Below are 15,000 nucleotides of genomic sequence, written 5' to 3'. Positions count from 1 at the left end.
AGGGCGCTTTTCAGCGCACGCTTGGACTCCAAAACTCTGCCGCGCCTTTTTCGGCTGCCGCAAATCGAGCAAACGGTGTGTTTCGGACGGCGTTTCGCTTCCGCTACTTGCGAGTGCTTTCGTGGTCCACCCCTCTATAAATACTCGGGAGGCGTCGAAGCCGGTTCTCCAAGCCGGACCCGTAGGTATCGTTGTGTGCTCGCTCTCATTGGCCCGCCTAACCAGAAAATGCCTGCGGTACACCCATTTGGATAAGAGTGCACGCAGATGCGGGCCTCGACGGCTACACATTTCCTCGGGCGGCCGCCTCCCGGCCTCCGTGGAGCGCGGGATGCACGGTCCCATCAACAAGCCTCTCCCGTTTTTACCGTGGCGTCGCGGTTCACCACGGCGGGCGGGTCGGTCTCCTCCGCATAAAAAGGGGGACCCCCGCTTTTTGTTCCACGAAATCGCACAAGCTTTTTTCGCATCCACGGTTTGCCACCGCACACCAAAATGCCGATCCGGCTGCTTACTTTAGCCAACAGGTGGAGCCAGGCGCGCCGTACTTGCGCGGCACTTCCCACGTCCACCGAAGTCGGTGCCAAGGACCACTTTCGGCGCCGGAGCCGCGTACGAGCCTACTCGAGGCGGAAGAACGAAGCCAGCAAGGGCCTGGCCGCAAGTGCGTTCAATTGTCGGGACGTCCAAGTCCCTCGTTCTTCCGTGCTTCCTCTTTCGGCAAGTCGTTGCGGCACCTTCCCAAAGCGCGCAGACCCGCTAATCGCGACGAGCGCGACGTGGCCGTGCCGCCTTTCCCTCGGCAGCAAGCAAAACGCCTGGCAACGTCGACGCTCCCCTAACCGCGATCTCGCACCGTGTTTCGTGTGGCGAATTCAAAAGCCGGCCGGCGCTGCTGCAACCATTACGGTCGGTACGCATACGCCGCGGAGGGCGGGACGGTCATCGGAGCGTGCGGTTCCTCCATCGAGTACTGCGCACCTCGGCCGTCGCATCGCCGTGCCATGACCGGCCGCGCGTCAACGCGAACCGGTGCCAGCGAGATCCCTCGCCTGCAAGAACCGACCGGCAGCCTCCGTCACCCGAGGACGCGGAGGCGCTTGCCGCGGACGGCGGGACGGTATGCACTGGTGCACAGCGGACCCGTCACATCGCCAGTTCCTTGACCGACCGCCGACGCTTGTGCCGTTCCTCTCGTACTTGGCAGTCGCCGCGCGATTGTCGGGTCTCGTTCTTGCACGCTCGAACGGTCGGGAGGGCACTCGGCTGGCGTTTCGGGAACGCGCAGCCTCGCCTTCTACCGACGTAACCACGACTCGCCGTTCGCGCTCCGCCGCTCCTGTTTACAGTACTAGGCGGTCCCGCAGCGGTCGGGTCGCGCATTTCGAGCGCTTCGAGCCACGGTGCAGTGGCGGGTCGAAAGCCGACCTATGAGTGCGTTGCGCCGTTTGTACCCGCGTCCGCCACCTGGCCGACCGTCCAAGGTCGCGGTGTTGGCGTCCGCTGGGCGCAACAATTTGTCACGGGGTGCCGCTCCACATTCAGGCAGCCCCGTGGGGAAAAGCCGACCCCGCGTCCAAACGGGGTCAGCGGCAGAAAGTGTCGGGCGCAGACGCAGCCGAGGCGCTCACCCTTCACAATCCGTTAATGATCCTTCCGCAGGTTCACCTACGGAAACCTTGTTACGACTTTTACTTCCTCTAAATGATCAAGTTTGGTCATCTTTCCAACAGACCGGCGCAACCGAAAGGCCGCGCCGGACATCGGTCCGAAGACCTCACTAAATCATTCAATCGGTAGTAGCGACGGGCGGTGTGTACAAAGGGCAGGGACGTAATCAACGCGAGCTTATGACTCGCGCTTACTGGGAATTCCTCGTTCAAGGGGAACAATTGCAAGCCCCTATCCCAATCACGAAAGAAGTTCCACGGGTTACCCAGTCTTTTCAGACAGGGATAAAGACACGCTGCTTCCTTCAGTGTAGCGCGCGTGCGGCCCCGGACATCTAAGGGCATCACAGACCTGTTATTGCTCTGTTTCGTGCGGCTAGGAGCCGCTTGTCCCTCTAAGAAGGTTGTAAGGTGCTGGGAACCCCGCACCTATTTAATAGGCTAGAGTCTCGTTCGTTATCGGAATTAACCAGACAAATCGCTCCACCAACTAAGAACGGCCATGCACCACCATCCACCGAATCAAGAAAGAGCTCTCAATCTGTCAATCCTCCCAGTGTCCGGGCCGGGTAAGTTTTCCCGTGTTGAGTCAAATTAAGCCGCAGGCTCCACTCCTGGTGGTGCCCTTCCGTCAATTCCTTTAAGTTTCAGCTTTGCAACCATACTTCCCCCGGAACCCAAATACTTTGGTTTCCCGGAAGCTGCCCGCCGAGTCATTTGAGTAACTCAGGCGGATCGCTGGTTGGCATCGTTTATGGTCAGAACTAGGGCGGTATCTGATCGCCTTCGAACCTCTGACTTTCGTTCTTGATCAATGAAAACATTCTTGGCAAATGCTTTCGCAGTAGTTCGTCTTGCGACGGTCCAAGAATTTCACCTCTAGCGCCGCAATACGAATGCCCCCGTCCGTCCCTCTTAATCATTACCTCGTATTCCAAAAACCAACAGAACAGAAACGAGGTCTTGTTCTATTATTCCATGCAAGTTTATTCAGGCGACTCGCCTGCGTTGAGCACTCTAATTTTTTCAAAGTAAAAGCACCGGCCATCTCGAGGCACACAATGAAGTGCACCAAGAAAGAACCGGCATGATGTTCAGTCCGAGCCGTCGCATCGGGTAGATGCACTACTCGTCTGGAACTGAGATCCAACTACGAGCTTTTTAACCGCAGCAGCTTTAGTATACGCTATTGGAGCTGGAATTACCGCGGCTGCTGGCACCAGACTTGCCCTCCAATTGATCCTCGTTAAAGGATTTAGAGTGTACTCATTTCAATTACGGGGCCTCAAAAGAGTCCCGTATTGTTATTTTTCGTCACTACCTCCCCGTGCCGGGAGTGGGTAATTTGCGCGCCTGCTGCCTTCCTTGGATGTGGTAGCCGTTTCTCAGGCTCCCTCTCCGGAATCGAACCCTGATTCTCCGTTACCCGTAACAACCATGGTAAGCAAGTAACCTACCATCGAAAGTTGATAAGGCAGACACTTGAAAGAAACGTCGCCGGCTCGTGGCCATGCGATCAGCACAAAGTTATCCAGAGTCACCACACAATACGGGCCGAAACCCGATCGATCTTGGTCTAATAAAAGCACCCGTTACCCAAAGGGCTCCAGGCTCACTGCATGTATTAGCTCTAGAATTGCCACAGTTATCCAAGTAGGAAGAAACGATCTAAGGAACCATAACTGATTTAATGAGCCATTCGCGGTTTCGCCTTATTTCGGCATGTACTTAGACATGCATGGCTTAATCTTTGAGACAAGCATATGATTACTGGCAGGATCAACCAGGTAATCGTTCGACTGCGCGTCCGTCCTCGCCTTCGGCGGGCCGGACGCAGTCTGTGTGCGGCGGAGGCCACCTTCAGGCGCCCCAACACGCTTATTTTGCACTCCGAGATGACGGCGTTCGAGCTCGCTACGGCACAACCTTCCCGAAAGACGAGTGGGAGCCGTGCGGCAAGAAGCACGTTCATGCTCGCTCTTTTTCGTTGCATCGACTCGGTCGCGCCGTGCGGGTTGCCCAAGCCCGCTGCACTGTCGGTGGACCGGCCGGAACTAGCAACGGAGCCGAGACCGCAAAGCCGCCAGACGACGGGTCACGCCCGCGTCTTCGGCGCTTTCGCATCTGAATCGCCCGAGGACGACACGGAACACACCTCGATATCGTGGTAAAACGGCACCGTCCGACAACCAGCCCCTAACGCATCAAGCGGATGAGGCTGCAGACGACTGCCGTGGATTCCCCTGGAGCAGACCCGAGGACACGCTTGACGAGGCCGAAGCCCGCCGCATATCAGACACCCGGTCGCTTTCGCGTACGCCGCTCACGAGAACCCCCACATAATAGCAGCGATAAGTACCCAGACCTCCTTGGGCACTAATACGAGCGTACTCGAGAAAATTTCACCGCGGGTGTGCCCCGAAACGTGTGGCACGTTGAGCGTGCCACAAGTCTACGTCGCTCTCAAACCCGCCGAGGTCGTAGAATTTGCGACCCTACTCACGAAATTGCCACCGAGGATACGGCCGCAAACGTACCGCACCTTGGGTAGGCCACGAGTTTGTGCAACACTACGCTGACGGCACAGCACCGAGGTCGTGCGCGCACGCACGGGAAAATTCCGCCGCGGTTTCTGCCGAAAACGTGAGGCACCACGACTCTCCGCAAGTTCGCGTCGACTGCGAAAGACCGAAGTCGTGAACGACGTGTCCGCTACTCGCCGCCGACACGCTGGACACCAAACGTACAACGAATCGACGGCGTCGTAGAGGCCCACGACGCGGTTTTCCTTAACGACGTCTCGGCGTGGCACCGACAGGTTAGAACGGCCGACCAACGTTCCCTGTCCGCCGTTCGGCTCAGTCGAAGGGCTCGGCGACTTCGGCAACGCTGCGAAGCCGCACGGTGACGCACGCCATGTCCCCATTTTTTTTTTCTTTCTGCGTCTGCCGGGGTGCCCCTATAATAGCAGCGATAAGCACCCAGACCGCCGTGGGTCGCTCGCCCCGGCTGACGTGGTTTTTCGTACTCCTGCGGCGGTCGCCGTCAAGCACGTCCAAATACGCTACTTTCGTGGGCGCATTCACGCTCTTTCGCTTCGCCGGAGTGCCAGCACTCACTCTGCCAAAAACGGCGAACATCCGAGCGGCGGTTCCCACTTTTGCGTCGGCGTCGCAAACCCCGCCCCGGCAGACGAGGTTTGCCGTACTCGTGCGACGGTGGCCGGCGGGCACGTCGAAAGACGCCGATATCGTGCGCGAATTGGCGCACCTTGGCTTCACAGGAGTGCCGCCACTGACTCCTCCAAAAACGGCGAAGATCCGAGCGGCGCTTCCCACTTTCGCATCGGCGTCCCGAACTCCGCCCCGGCTGACGCGGTTTACCGTACTCGTGCGACGGTCGCCGGCGAGCACGTGGAAAGACGCCGATATCGTGCCCGAATCGGCTCCGTTCGGCTTCGCCGGAGTGCCAGCACTGGCTCGGCGAAAGACGACGAACATCCGAGCGACGGTTCTCACTATTGCGTACGCGTCGCAAACCCCGCCCCGGCAGACGCACTTTGCCGTACTCGTGCGACGGTCGCCGGCGAGCACGTAGAAAGACGCCGATATCGTGCCGGAATCGGCCCCGTTTGGCTTCGCCGGAGTGCCAGCACTCACTCGGCCACAAACGGCGAACATCCGAGCGGCGGTTCCCACTTAGCCGTCGGCGTCCCGAACTCCGCCCCGGCAGACGCGGTTGCCGAGCTCGTGCGACTAGCGACCGCGAAGCCGTCTCGCGACGCCGCTTTCGTGCGCGGCTCCCACTGCGACCTGGGTCACCCGAGGTCGACGAGCAAAAAAGAATGTCGAAAAAAAAATTTTTTTTTTTTTGCGTCTGCCGGGGTGCCCCTATAATAGCAGCGATAAGCACCCAGACCGCCATGGGTCGCTCGCCCCGGCTGACGTGGTTTTTCGTTTTCCTGCGGTGGTCGTCGTCAAGCACGTCCAAACACGCCACTTTCGTGGGCGCATTCGCGCTCTTTCGCTTCGCCGGAGTGCCAGCACTCACTCTGCCAAAAACGGCGAACATCCTAGTGGCGGTTCCCACTTTTGCGTCGGCGTCGCCAACCCCGCCCCGGCATACGCGGTTTGCCGTACTCGTGCGGCGGTGGCCGGCGGGCACGTCGAAAGACACCGATATCGTGCGCGAGTCGATGCTTCTTGGTCTCGCAGGAGGGCCGCCACTCACTCCTGCAAAAACGGCGAAGATCCGAGCGGCGCTTCCCACTTTTTCGTCGGCGTCGCAAACCTCGCCCCGGCAGACGCGCTTTGCCGTACTCGTGCGACGGTCGCCGGCGAGCACGTCGAAATACGCCGATATCGTGCCCGAATCGGCCCCGTTTCGCTTCGCCGGAGTGCCAGCACTCGCTCGGCCAAAGACGACGAACATCCGAGCGACGGTTCCCACTATTGCGTACGCGTCGCAAACCCCGCCCCGGCAGACGCGGTTTGCCGTACTCGTGCGGCGGTGGCCGGCGGGCACGTCGAAAGACGCCGATATCGTGCACGAATTGGCGCTCCTTGGCTTCACCGGAGTGCCAGCACTCACTCGGCCAAAAACGGCGAACATCCGAGCAGCGGTACCCACTTAGCCGTCGGCATCCCGAACTCCGCGCCGGCTGACGCGGTTGCCGAGCTCGTGCGACTAGCGACCGCGAACGCGTCTCGCGACGCCGCTTTCGTGCGCGGCTCCCATTGCGACCTGGGTTACCCGAGCTCGACCAGCAAAAAAGAAGGTCGAAAAAAAATTTTTTTTTTTCTGCGTCTGCCGGGGTGCCCCTATAATAGCAGCGATAAGCACCCAGACCGCCGTGGGTCGCTCGCCCCGGCTGACGTGGTTTTTCGTACTCCTGCAGCGGTCGCCGTCAAGCACGTCCAAATACGCCACTTTCGTGGGCGCATTCGCGCTCTTTCGCGTCGCCGGAGTGCCAGCACTCACTCTGCCAAAAACGGCCAACATCCGAGCGGCGGTTCCCACTTTTGCGTCGGCGTCGTAAACCCCGCCCCGGCAGACGCGGTTTGCCCTACTCGTGCGACGGTCGCCGGCGAGCGCGTCGAAAGACGCCGATATCGTGCGCTAATTGGCGCTCCTTGGCTTCTCCGGAGTGCCGCCACTCACTCCTCCAAAAACGGCGAAGATCCGAGCGGCGTTCTCCACTTTCGCATCGGCGTCCCGAACTCCGCCCGGGCTGACGCGGTTTACCGTACTCGTGCGACGGTCGCCGGCGGGCACGTCGAAAGACGCCGATATCGTGCCGTAATCGGCCCCGTTTGGCTTCGCCCGAGTGCCAGCACTCACTCGGCCAAAAACGGCGAACATCCGAGCAGCGTTTCCCACTTTCGCATCGGCGTCCCGAAGCCCGCCCCGGCAGACGCGGTTTGCCCTACTCGAGCGACGGTCGCCGGCGATCACGTCGAAAGGCGCCGAATTCGTGCACGAATCGATGCTTCTTGGTCTCGCAGGAGGGCCGCCACTCACTCCTGCAAAAACGGCGAAGATCCGAGTTGCGCTTCCCACTTTTTCGTCGGCGTCCCGAACTACGCCCCGGCTGACGCGGTTTACCGTACTCGTGCGACGGTCGCCGGCGGTCACTTCAAAATACGCCGATTTCGTGGGCGCATTCACGCTGTTTCGCTTCCCCGGAGTGCCAACACTCACTCTGCCGAAAGCGGCGATCATCCGAGCGGCGGTTCCCACTTTTGCGTCGGCTTCGCAAACGGCGCCCCGGCAGACGCGCTCGTGCGACGTACTCGTGCGACGGTCGCCGGCGAGCACGTCGAAAGACGCCGATATCGTGCTCGAATCGACCCCGTTTCGCTTCGCCGGAGTGCTGCCAGTCACGGCGCAGAAAACGGCGAACAAGTGTTTTTTTTTTTTTTCCTAGAATTTGTGTTATAGAAGGCACATTTGATATCGGACGATAATTTTCAACTTTATCACGCGCACCGATTTTCGTGTAGAGGTTTGCAAATTTATGGGAATTTCTCCACTTGGAATAATGCGATTTAGTAGTACTACGAGAACTTCATGGATGTACTCAAGGGTACGGGGCAAGTCAGTTACGTCAACACCTGCAGATTATTTACACTTCAAACTGAAAATTGTTGGTTGTGAGTCCTCGTGTGATATTAAAGGCCGATTCGCTAACACATAGAACAAAGAAAGAAAGGAAGAAAAAACGCCCGCGCTCGCTCAAGAAACCTGGGTTCGCAACAAGTGGCAACAACAAGCAACCGAGCGAGTGCGCCAAAACCCGTGGCGGCCGAACAAACGCGAAGTCCCAACCGCGTCAGCCGGGGCGGCACGGGACAGGAAAAATCACTTCAGCCGGGGCGGCGGGGCACCGAATAAACCTCGTCACCTCGTCGCAGGATAAAAGAGGAAACAAAAAGTCTAAACAGCGTCTGCTGGAGCGAATGCGTAATAAAACAACAACAACAACAAAAAAAAACACCCGCGCTCAAGAAGTCTGCAATCACCACAAAAGGCGACTGTGACCGAGCAGCGTCAGCCGGGGCCGTGCGGAAACGGAAAAACCGCGACTACCGGGGCGTCGAGGCACCGAAAAATCCACTTCAGCCGCGGCGAAAAAAAAAACAAAAAGAAAGACGGAGGGGGGGGGGGAACCACGTCTGCCGGGGCGAAGGAAAAAAAAAACGCGTCTGCCGGGGCGAGCCCGGGTGCGGCACCACCGGGAAAACTGTGGCAAACAGACATGGCGATCGAGTGAGTGGGCCGCCAGCCAGGCTCAGCCAAAAAGTGCAAAGTCCGAACTGCGTCAGCCGGGGCGGCAAAAACCGCGTCAGCCGGGGCGGCGCAAAAAACCGCGTCTGCCGGGGCGGCACGAAACCGCGTCAGCCGGGGCGGCGCGAAAACTGCGTCAGCCGGGGCGAAAGAAAAAAAAAAACGCGTCTGCCGGGGCAAGCCCGGGTGCGGCACCACCGGGAAAACTGTGGCAAACAGACATGGCGATCGAGTGAGTGGGCCGCCAGCCAGGCACAGCCGAAAAGTGCAAAGTCCGAACCGTGTCAGCCGGGGCGGCAAAAACCGCGTCAGCCGGAGCGGCGCGAAAACCGCGTCTGCCGGGGCGGCGCGAAAACTGCGTCAGCCGGGGCGAGCCCGGGTGCGGCACCACCGGGAAAACTGTGGCTAACAGACATGGCGATCGAGTGAGTGGGCCACCAGCCAGGCTCAGCCGAAAAGTGCTAAGTCCGAACTGCGTCAGCCGGGGCGGCAAAAACCGCGTCAGCCGGGGCGGCAAAAACCGCGTCAGCCGGGGCGGCGCAAAAACCGCGTCTGCCGGGGCGGCACGAAACCGCGTCAGCCGGGGCGGCGCGAAAACTGCGTCAGCCGGGGCGAGCCCGGGTGCGGCACCACCGGGAAAACTGTGGCAAACAGACATGGCGATCGAGTGAGTGGGCCGCCAGCCAGGCTCAGCCAAAAAGTGCCAAGTCCGAACTGCGTCAGCCGGGGCGGCAAAAAACCGCGTCAGCCGGGGCGGCGCAAAAAACCGCGTCTGCCGGGGCGGCGCGAAAACCGCGTCTGCCGGGGCGGCGCGAAAACTGCGTCAGCCGGGGCGAAAGAAAAAAAAAACGCGTCTGCCGGGGCGAGCCCGGGTGCGGCACCACCGGGAAAACTGTGGCAAACAGACATGGCGATCGAGTGAGTGGGCCGCCAGCCAGGCACAGCCGAAAAGTGCCAAGTCCGAACTGCGTCTGCCGGGGCGGCACGAAACCGCGTCAGCCGGGGCGGCGCGAAAACTGCGTCAGCCGGGGCGAAAGAAAAAAAAAACGCGTCTGCCGGGGCGAGCCCGGGTGCGGCACCACCGGGAAAACTGTGGCAAACAGACATGGCGATCGAGTGAGTGGGCCGCCAGCCAGGCTCAGCCAAAAAGTGCAAAGTCCGAACTGCGTCAGCCGGGGCGGCAAAAACCGCGTCAGCCGGGGCGGCGCAAAAAACCGCGTCTGCCGGGGCGGCACGAAACCGCGTCAGCCGGGGCGGCGCGAAAACTGCGTCAGCCGGGGCGAAAGAAAAAAAAAAAAACGCGTCTGCCGGGGCAAGCCCGGGTGCGGCACCACCGGGAAAACTGTGGCAAACAGACATGGCGATCGAGTGAGTGGGCCGCCAGCCAGGCACAGCCGAAAAGTGCAAAGTCCGAACCGTGTCAGCCGGGGCGACGCAAAAACCGCGTCAGCCGGGGCGGCGCGAAAACCGCGTCAGCCGGGGCGGCACGAAACCGCGTCAGCCGGGGCGGCGCGAAAACTGCGTCAGCCGGGGCGGCGCGAAAACCTCGTCAGCCGGGGCGAGCGAAAAGGGGGGGGGGGGGGAACCACGTCTGCCGGGGCGAAAGAAAAAAAAAACGCGTCTGCCGGGGCGAGCCCGGGTGCGGCACCACCGGGAAGACTGTGGCAAACAGACATGGCGATCGAGTGAGTGGGCCGCCAGCCAGGCTCAGCCCAAAAAGTGCTAAGTCCGAACTGCGTCAGCCGGGGCGGCAAAAACCGCGTCAGCCGGGGCGGCGCGAAAACCGCGTCTGCCGGGGCGGCGCGAAAACTGCGTCAGCCGGGGCGAGCCCGGGTGCGGCACCACCGGGAAAACTGTGGCTAACAGACATGGCGATCGAGTGAGTGGGCCACCAGCCAGGCTCAGCCAAAAAGTGCTAAGTCCGAACTGCGTCAGCCGGGGCGGCAAAAACCGCGTCAGCCGGGGCGGCAAAAACCGCGTCAGCCGGGGCGGCGCAAAAACCGCGTCTGCCGGGGCGGCACGAAACCGCGTCAGCCGGGGCGGCGCGAAAACTGCGTCAGCCGGGGCGAGCCCGGGTGCGGCACCACCGGGAAAACTGTGGCAAACAGACATGGCGATCGAGTGAGTGGGCCGCCAGCCAGGCTCAGCCAAAAAGTGCCAAGTCCGAACTGCGTCAGCCGGGGCGGCAAAAAACCGCGTCAGCCGGGGCGGCGCAAAAAACCGCGTCTGCCGGGGCGGCGCGAAACCGCGTCAGCCGGGGCGGCGCGAAAACTGCGTCAGCCGGGGCGGCGCGAAAACCTCGTCAGCCGGGGCGAGCGAAAAGGGGGGGGGGGGAACCACGTCTGCCGGGGCGAAAGAAAAAAAAAACGCGTCTGCCGGGGCGAGCCCGGGTGCGGCACCACCGGGAAGACTGTGGCAAACAGACATGGCGATCGAGTGAGTGGGCCGCCAGCCAGGCTCAGCCCAAAAAGTGCTAAGTCCGAACTGCGTCAGCCGGGGCGGCAAAAACCGCGTCAGCCGGGGCGGCGCGAAAACCGCGTCTGCCGGGGCGGCGCGAAAACTGCGTCAGCCGGGGCGAGCCCGGGTGCGGCACCACCGGGAAAACTGTGGCTAACAGACATGGCGATCGAGTGAGTGGGCCACCAGCCAGGCTCAGCCAAAAAGTGCCAAGTCCGAACTGCGTCAGCCGGGGCGGCAAAAACCGCGTCAGCCGGGGCGGCAAAAACCGCGTCAGCCGGGGCGGCGCAAAAACCGCGTCTGCCGGGGCGGCACGAAACCGCGTCAGCCGGGGCGGCGCGAAAACTGCGTCAGCCGGGGCGAGCCCGGGTGCGGCACCACCGGGAAAACTGTGGCAAACAGACATGGCGATCGAGTGAGTGGGCCGCCAGCCAGGCTCAGCCAAAAAGTGCCAAGTCCGAACTGCGTCAGCCGGGGCGGCAAAAAACCGCGTCAGCCGGGGCGGCGCAAAAAACCGCGTCTGCCGGGGCGGCGCGAAAACCGCGTCTGCCTGGGCGGCGCGAAAACTGCGTCAGCCGGGGCGAAAGAAAAAAAAAAACGCGTCTGCCGGGGCGAGCCCGGGTGCGGCACCACCGGGAAAACTGTGGCAAACAGACATGGCGATCGAGTGAGTGGGCCGCCAGCCAGGCACAGCCGAAAAGTGCCAAGTCCGAACTGCGTCTGCCGGGGCGGCACGAAACCGCGTCAGCCGGGGCGGCGCGAAAACTGCGTCAGCCGGGGCGAAAGAAAAAAAAAACGCGTCTGCCGGGGCGAGCCCGGGTGCGGCACCACCGGGAAAACTGTGGCAAACAGACATGGCGATCGAGTGAGTGGGCCGCCAGCCAGGCTCAGCCAAAAAGTGCAAAGTCCGAACTGCGTCAGCCGGGGCGGCAAAAACCGCGTCAGCCGGGGCGGCGCAAAAAACCGCGTCTGCCGGGGCGGCACGAAACCGCGTCAGCCGGGGCGGCGCGAAAACTGCGTCAGCCGGGGCGAAAGAAAAAAAAAAAACGCGTCTGCCGGGGCAAGCCCGGGTGCGGCACCACCGGGAAAACTGTGGCAAACAGACATGGCGATCGAGTGAGTGGGCCGCCAGCCAGGCACAGCCGAAAAGTGCAAAGTCCGAACCGTGTCAGCCGGGGCGACGCAAAAACCGCGTCAGCCGGGGCGGCGCGAAAACCGCGTCAGCCGGGGCGGCACGAAACCGCGTCAGCCGGGGCGGCGCGAAAACTGCGTCAGCCGGGGCGGCGCGAAAACCTCGTCAGCCGGGGCGAGCGAAAAGGGGGGGGGGGAACCACGTCTGCCGGGGCGAAAGAAAAAAAAAACGCGTCTGCCGGGGCGAGCCCGGGTGCGGCACCACCGGGAAGACTGTGGCAAACAGACATGGCGATCGAGTGAGTGGGCCGCCAGCCAGGCTCAGCCCAAAAAGTGCTAAGTCCGAACTGCGTCAGCCGGGGCGGCAAAAACCGCGTCAGCCGGGGCGGCGCGAAAACCGCGTCTGCCGGGGCGGCGCGAAAACTGCGTCAGCCGGGGCGAGCCCGGGTGCGGCACCACCGGGAAAACTGTGGCTAACAGACATGGCGATCGAGTGAGTGGGCCACCAGCCAGGCTCAGCCAAAAAGTGCTAAGTCCGAACTGCGTCAGCCGGGGCGGCAAAAACCGCGTCAGCCGGGGCGGCAAAAACCGCGTCAGCCGGGGCGGCGCAAAAACCGCGTCTGCCGGGGCGGCACGAAACCGCGTCAGCCGGGGCGGCGCGAAAACTGCGTCAGCCGGGGCGAGCCCGGGTGCGGCACCACCGGGAAAACTGTGGCAAACAGACATGGCGATCGAGTGAGTGGGCCGCCAGCCAGGCTCAGCCAAAAAGTGCCAAGTCCGAACTGCGTCAGCCGGGGCGGCAAAAAACCGCGTCAGCCGGGGCGGCGCAAAAAACCGCGTCTGCCGGGGCGGCGCGAAACCGCGTCAGCCGGGGCGGCGCGAAAACTGCGTCAGCCGGGGCGGCGCGAAAACCTCGTCAGCCGGGGCGAGCGAAAAGGGGGGGGGGGAACCACGTCTGCCGGGGCGAAAGAAAAAAAAAACGCGTCTGCCGGGGCGAGCCCGGGTGCGGCACCACCGGGAAGACTGTGGCAAACAGACATGGCGATCGAGTGAGTGGGCCGCCAGCCAGGCTCAGCCCAAAAAGTGCTAAGTCCGAACTGCGTCAGCCGGGGCGGCAAAAACCGCGTCAGCCGGGGCGGCGCGAAAACCGCGTCTGCCGGGGCGGCGCGAAAACTGCGTCAGCCGGGGCGAGCCCGGGTGCGGCACCACCGGGAAAACTGTGGCTAACAGACATGGCGATCGAGTGAGTGGGCCACCAGCCAGGCTCAGCCAAAAAGTGCCAAGTCCGAACTGCGTCAGCCGGGGCGGCAAAAACCGCGTCAGCCGGGGCGGCAAAAACCGCGTCAGCCGGGGCGGCGCAAAAACCGCGTCTGCCGGGGCGGCACGAAACCGCGTCAGCCAGGGCGGCGCGAAAACTGCGTCAGCCGGGGCGAGCCCGGGTGCGGCACCACCGGGAAAACTGTGGCAAACAGACATGGCGATCGAGTGAGTGGGCCGCCAGCCAGGCTCAGCCAAAAAGTGCCAAGTCCGAACTGCGTCAGCCGGGGCGGCAAAAAACCGCGTCAGCCGGGGCGGCGCAAAAAACCGCGTCTGCCGGGGCGGCGCGAAAACCGCGTCTGCCGGGGCGGCGCGAAAACTGCGTCAGCCGGGGCGAAAGAAAAAAAAAACGCGTCTGCCGGGGCGAGCCCGGGTGCGGCACCACCGGGAAAACTGTGGCAAACAGACATGGCGATCGAGTGAGTGGGCCGCCAGCCAGGCACAGCCGAAAAGTGCCAAGTCCGAACTGCGTCTGCCGGGGCGGCACGAAACCGCGTCAGCCGGGGCGGCGCGAAAACTGCGTCAGCCGGGGCGAAAGAAAAAAAAAAACGCGTCTGCCGGGGCGAGCCCGGGTGCGGCACCACCGGGAAAACTGTGGCAAACAGACATGGCGATCGAGTGAGTGGGCCGCCAGCCAGGCTCAGCCAAAAAGTGCAAAGTCCGAACTGCGTCAGCCGGGGCGGCAAAAACCGCGTCAGCCGGGGCGGCGCAAAAAACCGCGTCTGCCGGGGCGGCACGAAACCGCGTCAGCCGGGGCGGCGCGAAAACTGCGTCAGCCGGGGCGAAAGAAAAAAAAAAAACGCGTCTGCCGGGGCAAGCCCGGGTGCGGCACCACCGGGAAAACTGTGGCAAACAGACATGGCGATCGAGTGAGTGGGCCGCCAGCCAGGCACAGCCGAAAAGTGCAAAGTCCGAACCGTGTCAGCCGGGGCGACGCAAAAACCGCGTCAGCCGGGGCGGCGCGAAAACCGCGTCAGCCGTGGCGGCACGAAACCGCGTCAGCCGGGGCGGCGCGAAAACTGCGTCAGCCGGGGCGGCGCGAAAACCTCGTCAGCCGGGGCGAGCGAAAAGGGGGGGGGGGGTACCACGTCTGCCGGGGCGAAAGAAAAAAAAAACGCGTCTGCCGGGGCGAGCCCGGGTGCGGCACCACCGGGAAGACTGTGGCAAACAGACATGGCGATCGAGTGAGTGGGCCGCCAGCCAGGCTCAGCCCAAAAAGTGCTAAGTCCGAACTGCGTCAGCCGGGGCGGCAAAAACCGCGTCAGCCGGGGCGGCGCGAAAACCGCGTCTGCCGGGGCGGCGCGAAAACTGCGTCAGCCGGGGCGAGCCCGGGTGCGGCACCACCGGGAAAACTGTGGCTAACAGACATGGCGATCGAGTGAGTGGGCCACCAGCCAGGCTCAGCCAAAAAGTGCTAAGTCCGAACTGCGTCAGCCGGGGCGGCAAAAACCGCGTCAGCCGGGGCGGCAAAAACCGCGTCAGCCGGGGCGGCGCAAAAACCGCGTCTGCCGGGGCGGCACGAAACCGCGTCAGCCGGGGCGGCGCGAAAACTGCGTCAGCCGGGGCGAGCCCGGGTGCGGCACCACCGGGAAAACTGTGGCAAACAGACATGGCGATCGAGTGAGTGGGCCGCCAGCCA

The 15,000-nt window shown here is 62.6% G+C and overlaps 1 non-coding gene across 1 annotated transcript; it reads right to left on the bottom strand.

Moving 5' to 3' along the window:
* Nucleotides 1–1,645: 1,645 nt before the first annotated feature.
* LOC142790331 (small subunit ribosomal RNA) lies at nt 1,646–3,460 on the bottom strand. The gene has a single exon (XR_012889442.1). It is a non-coding gene; the product is annotated as a small subunit ribosomal RNA (ribosomal RNA).
* Nucleotides 3,461–15,000: the final 11,540 nt, after the last annotated feature.

The sequence above is a fragment of the Rhipicephalus microplus genome, unplaced genomic scaffold, assembly GCF_043290135.1.
Source record: "Rhipicephalus microplus isolate Deutch F79 unplaced genomic scaffold, USDA_Rmic scaffold_99, whole genome shotgun sequence".
In the NCBI taxonomy this organism is placed as follows: domain Eukaryota; kingdom Metazoa; phylum Arthropoda; class Arachnida; order Ixodida; family Ixodidae; genus Rhipicephalus; species Rhipicephalus microplus.
This window is presented reverse-complemented; position numbering and strand designations above follow the sequence as displayed.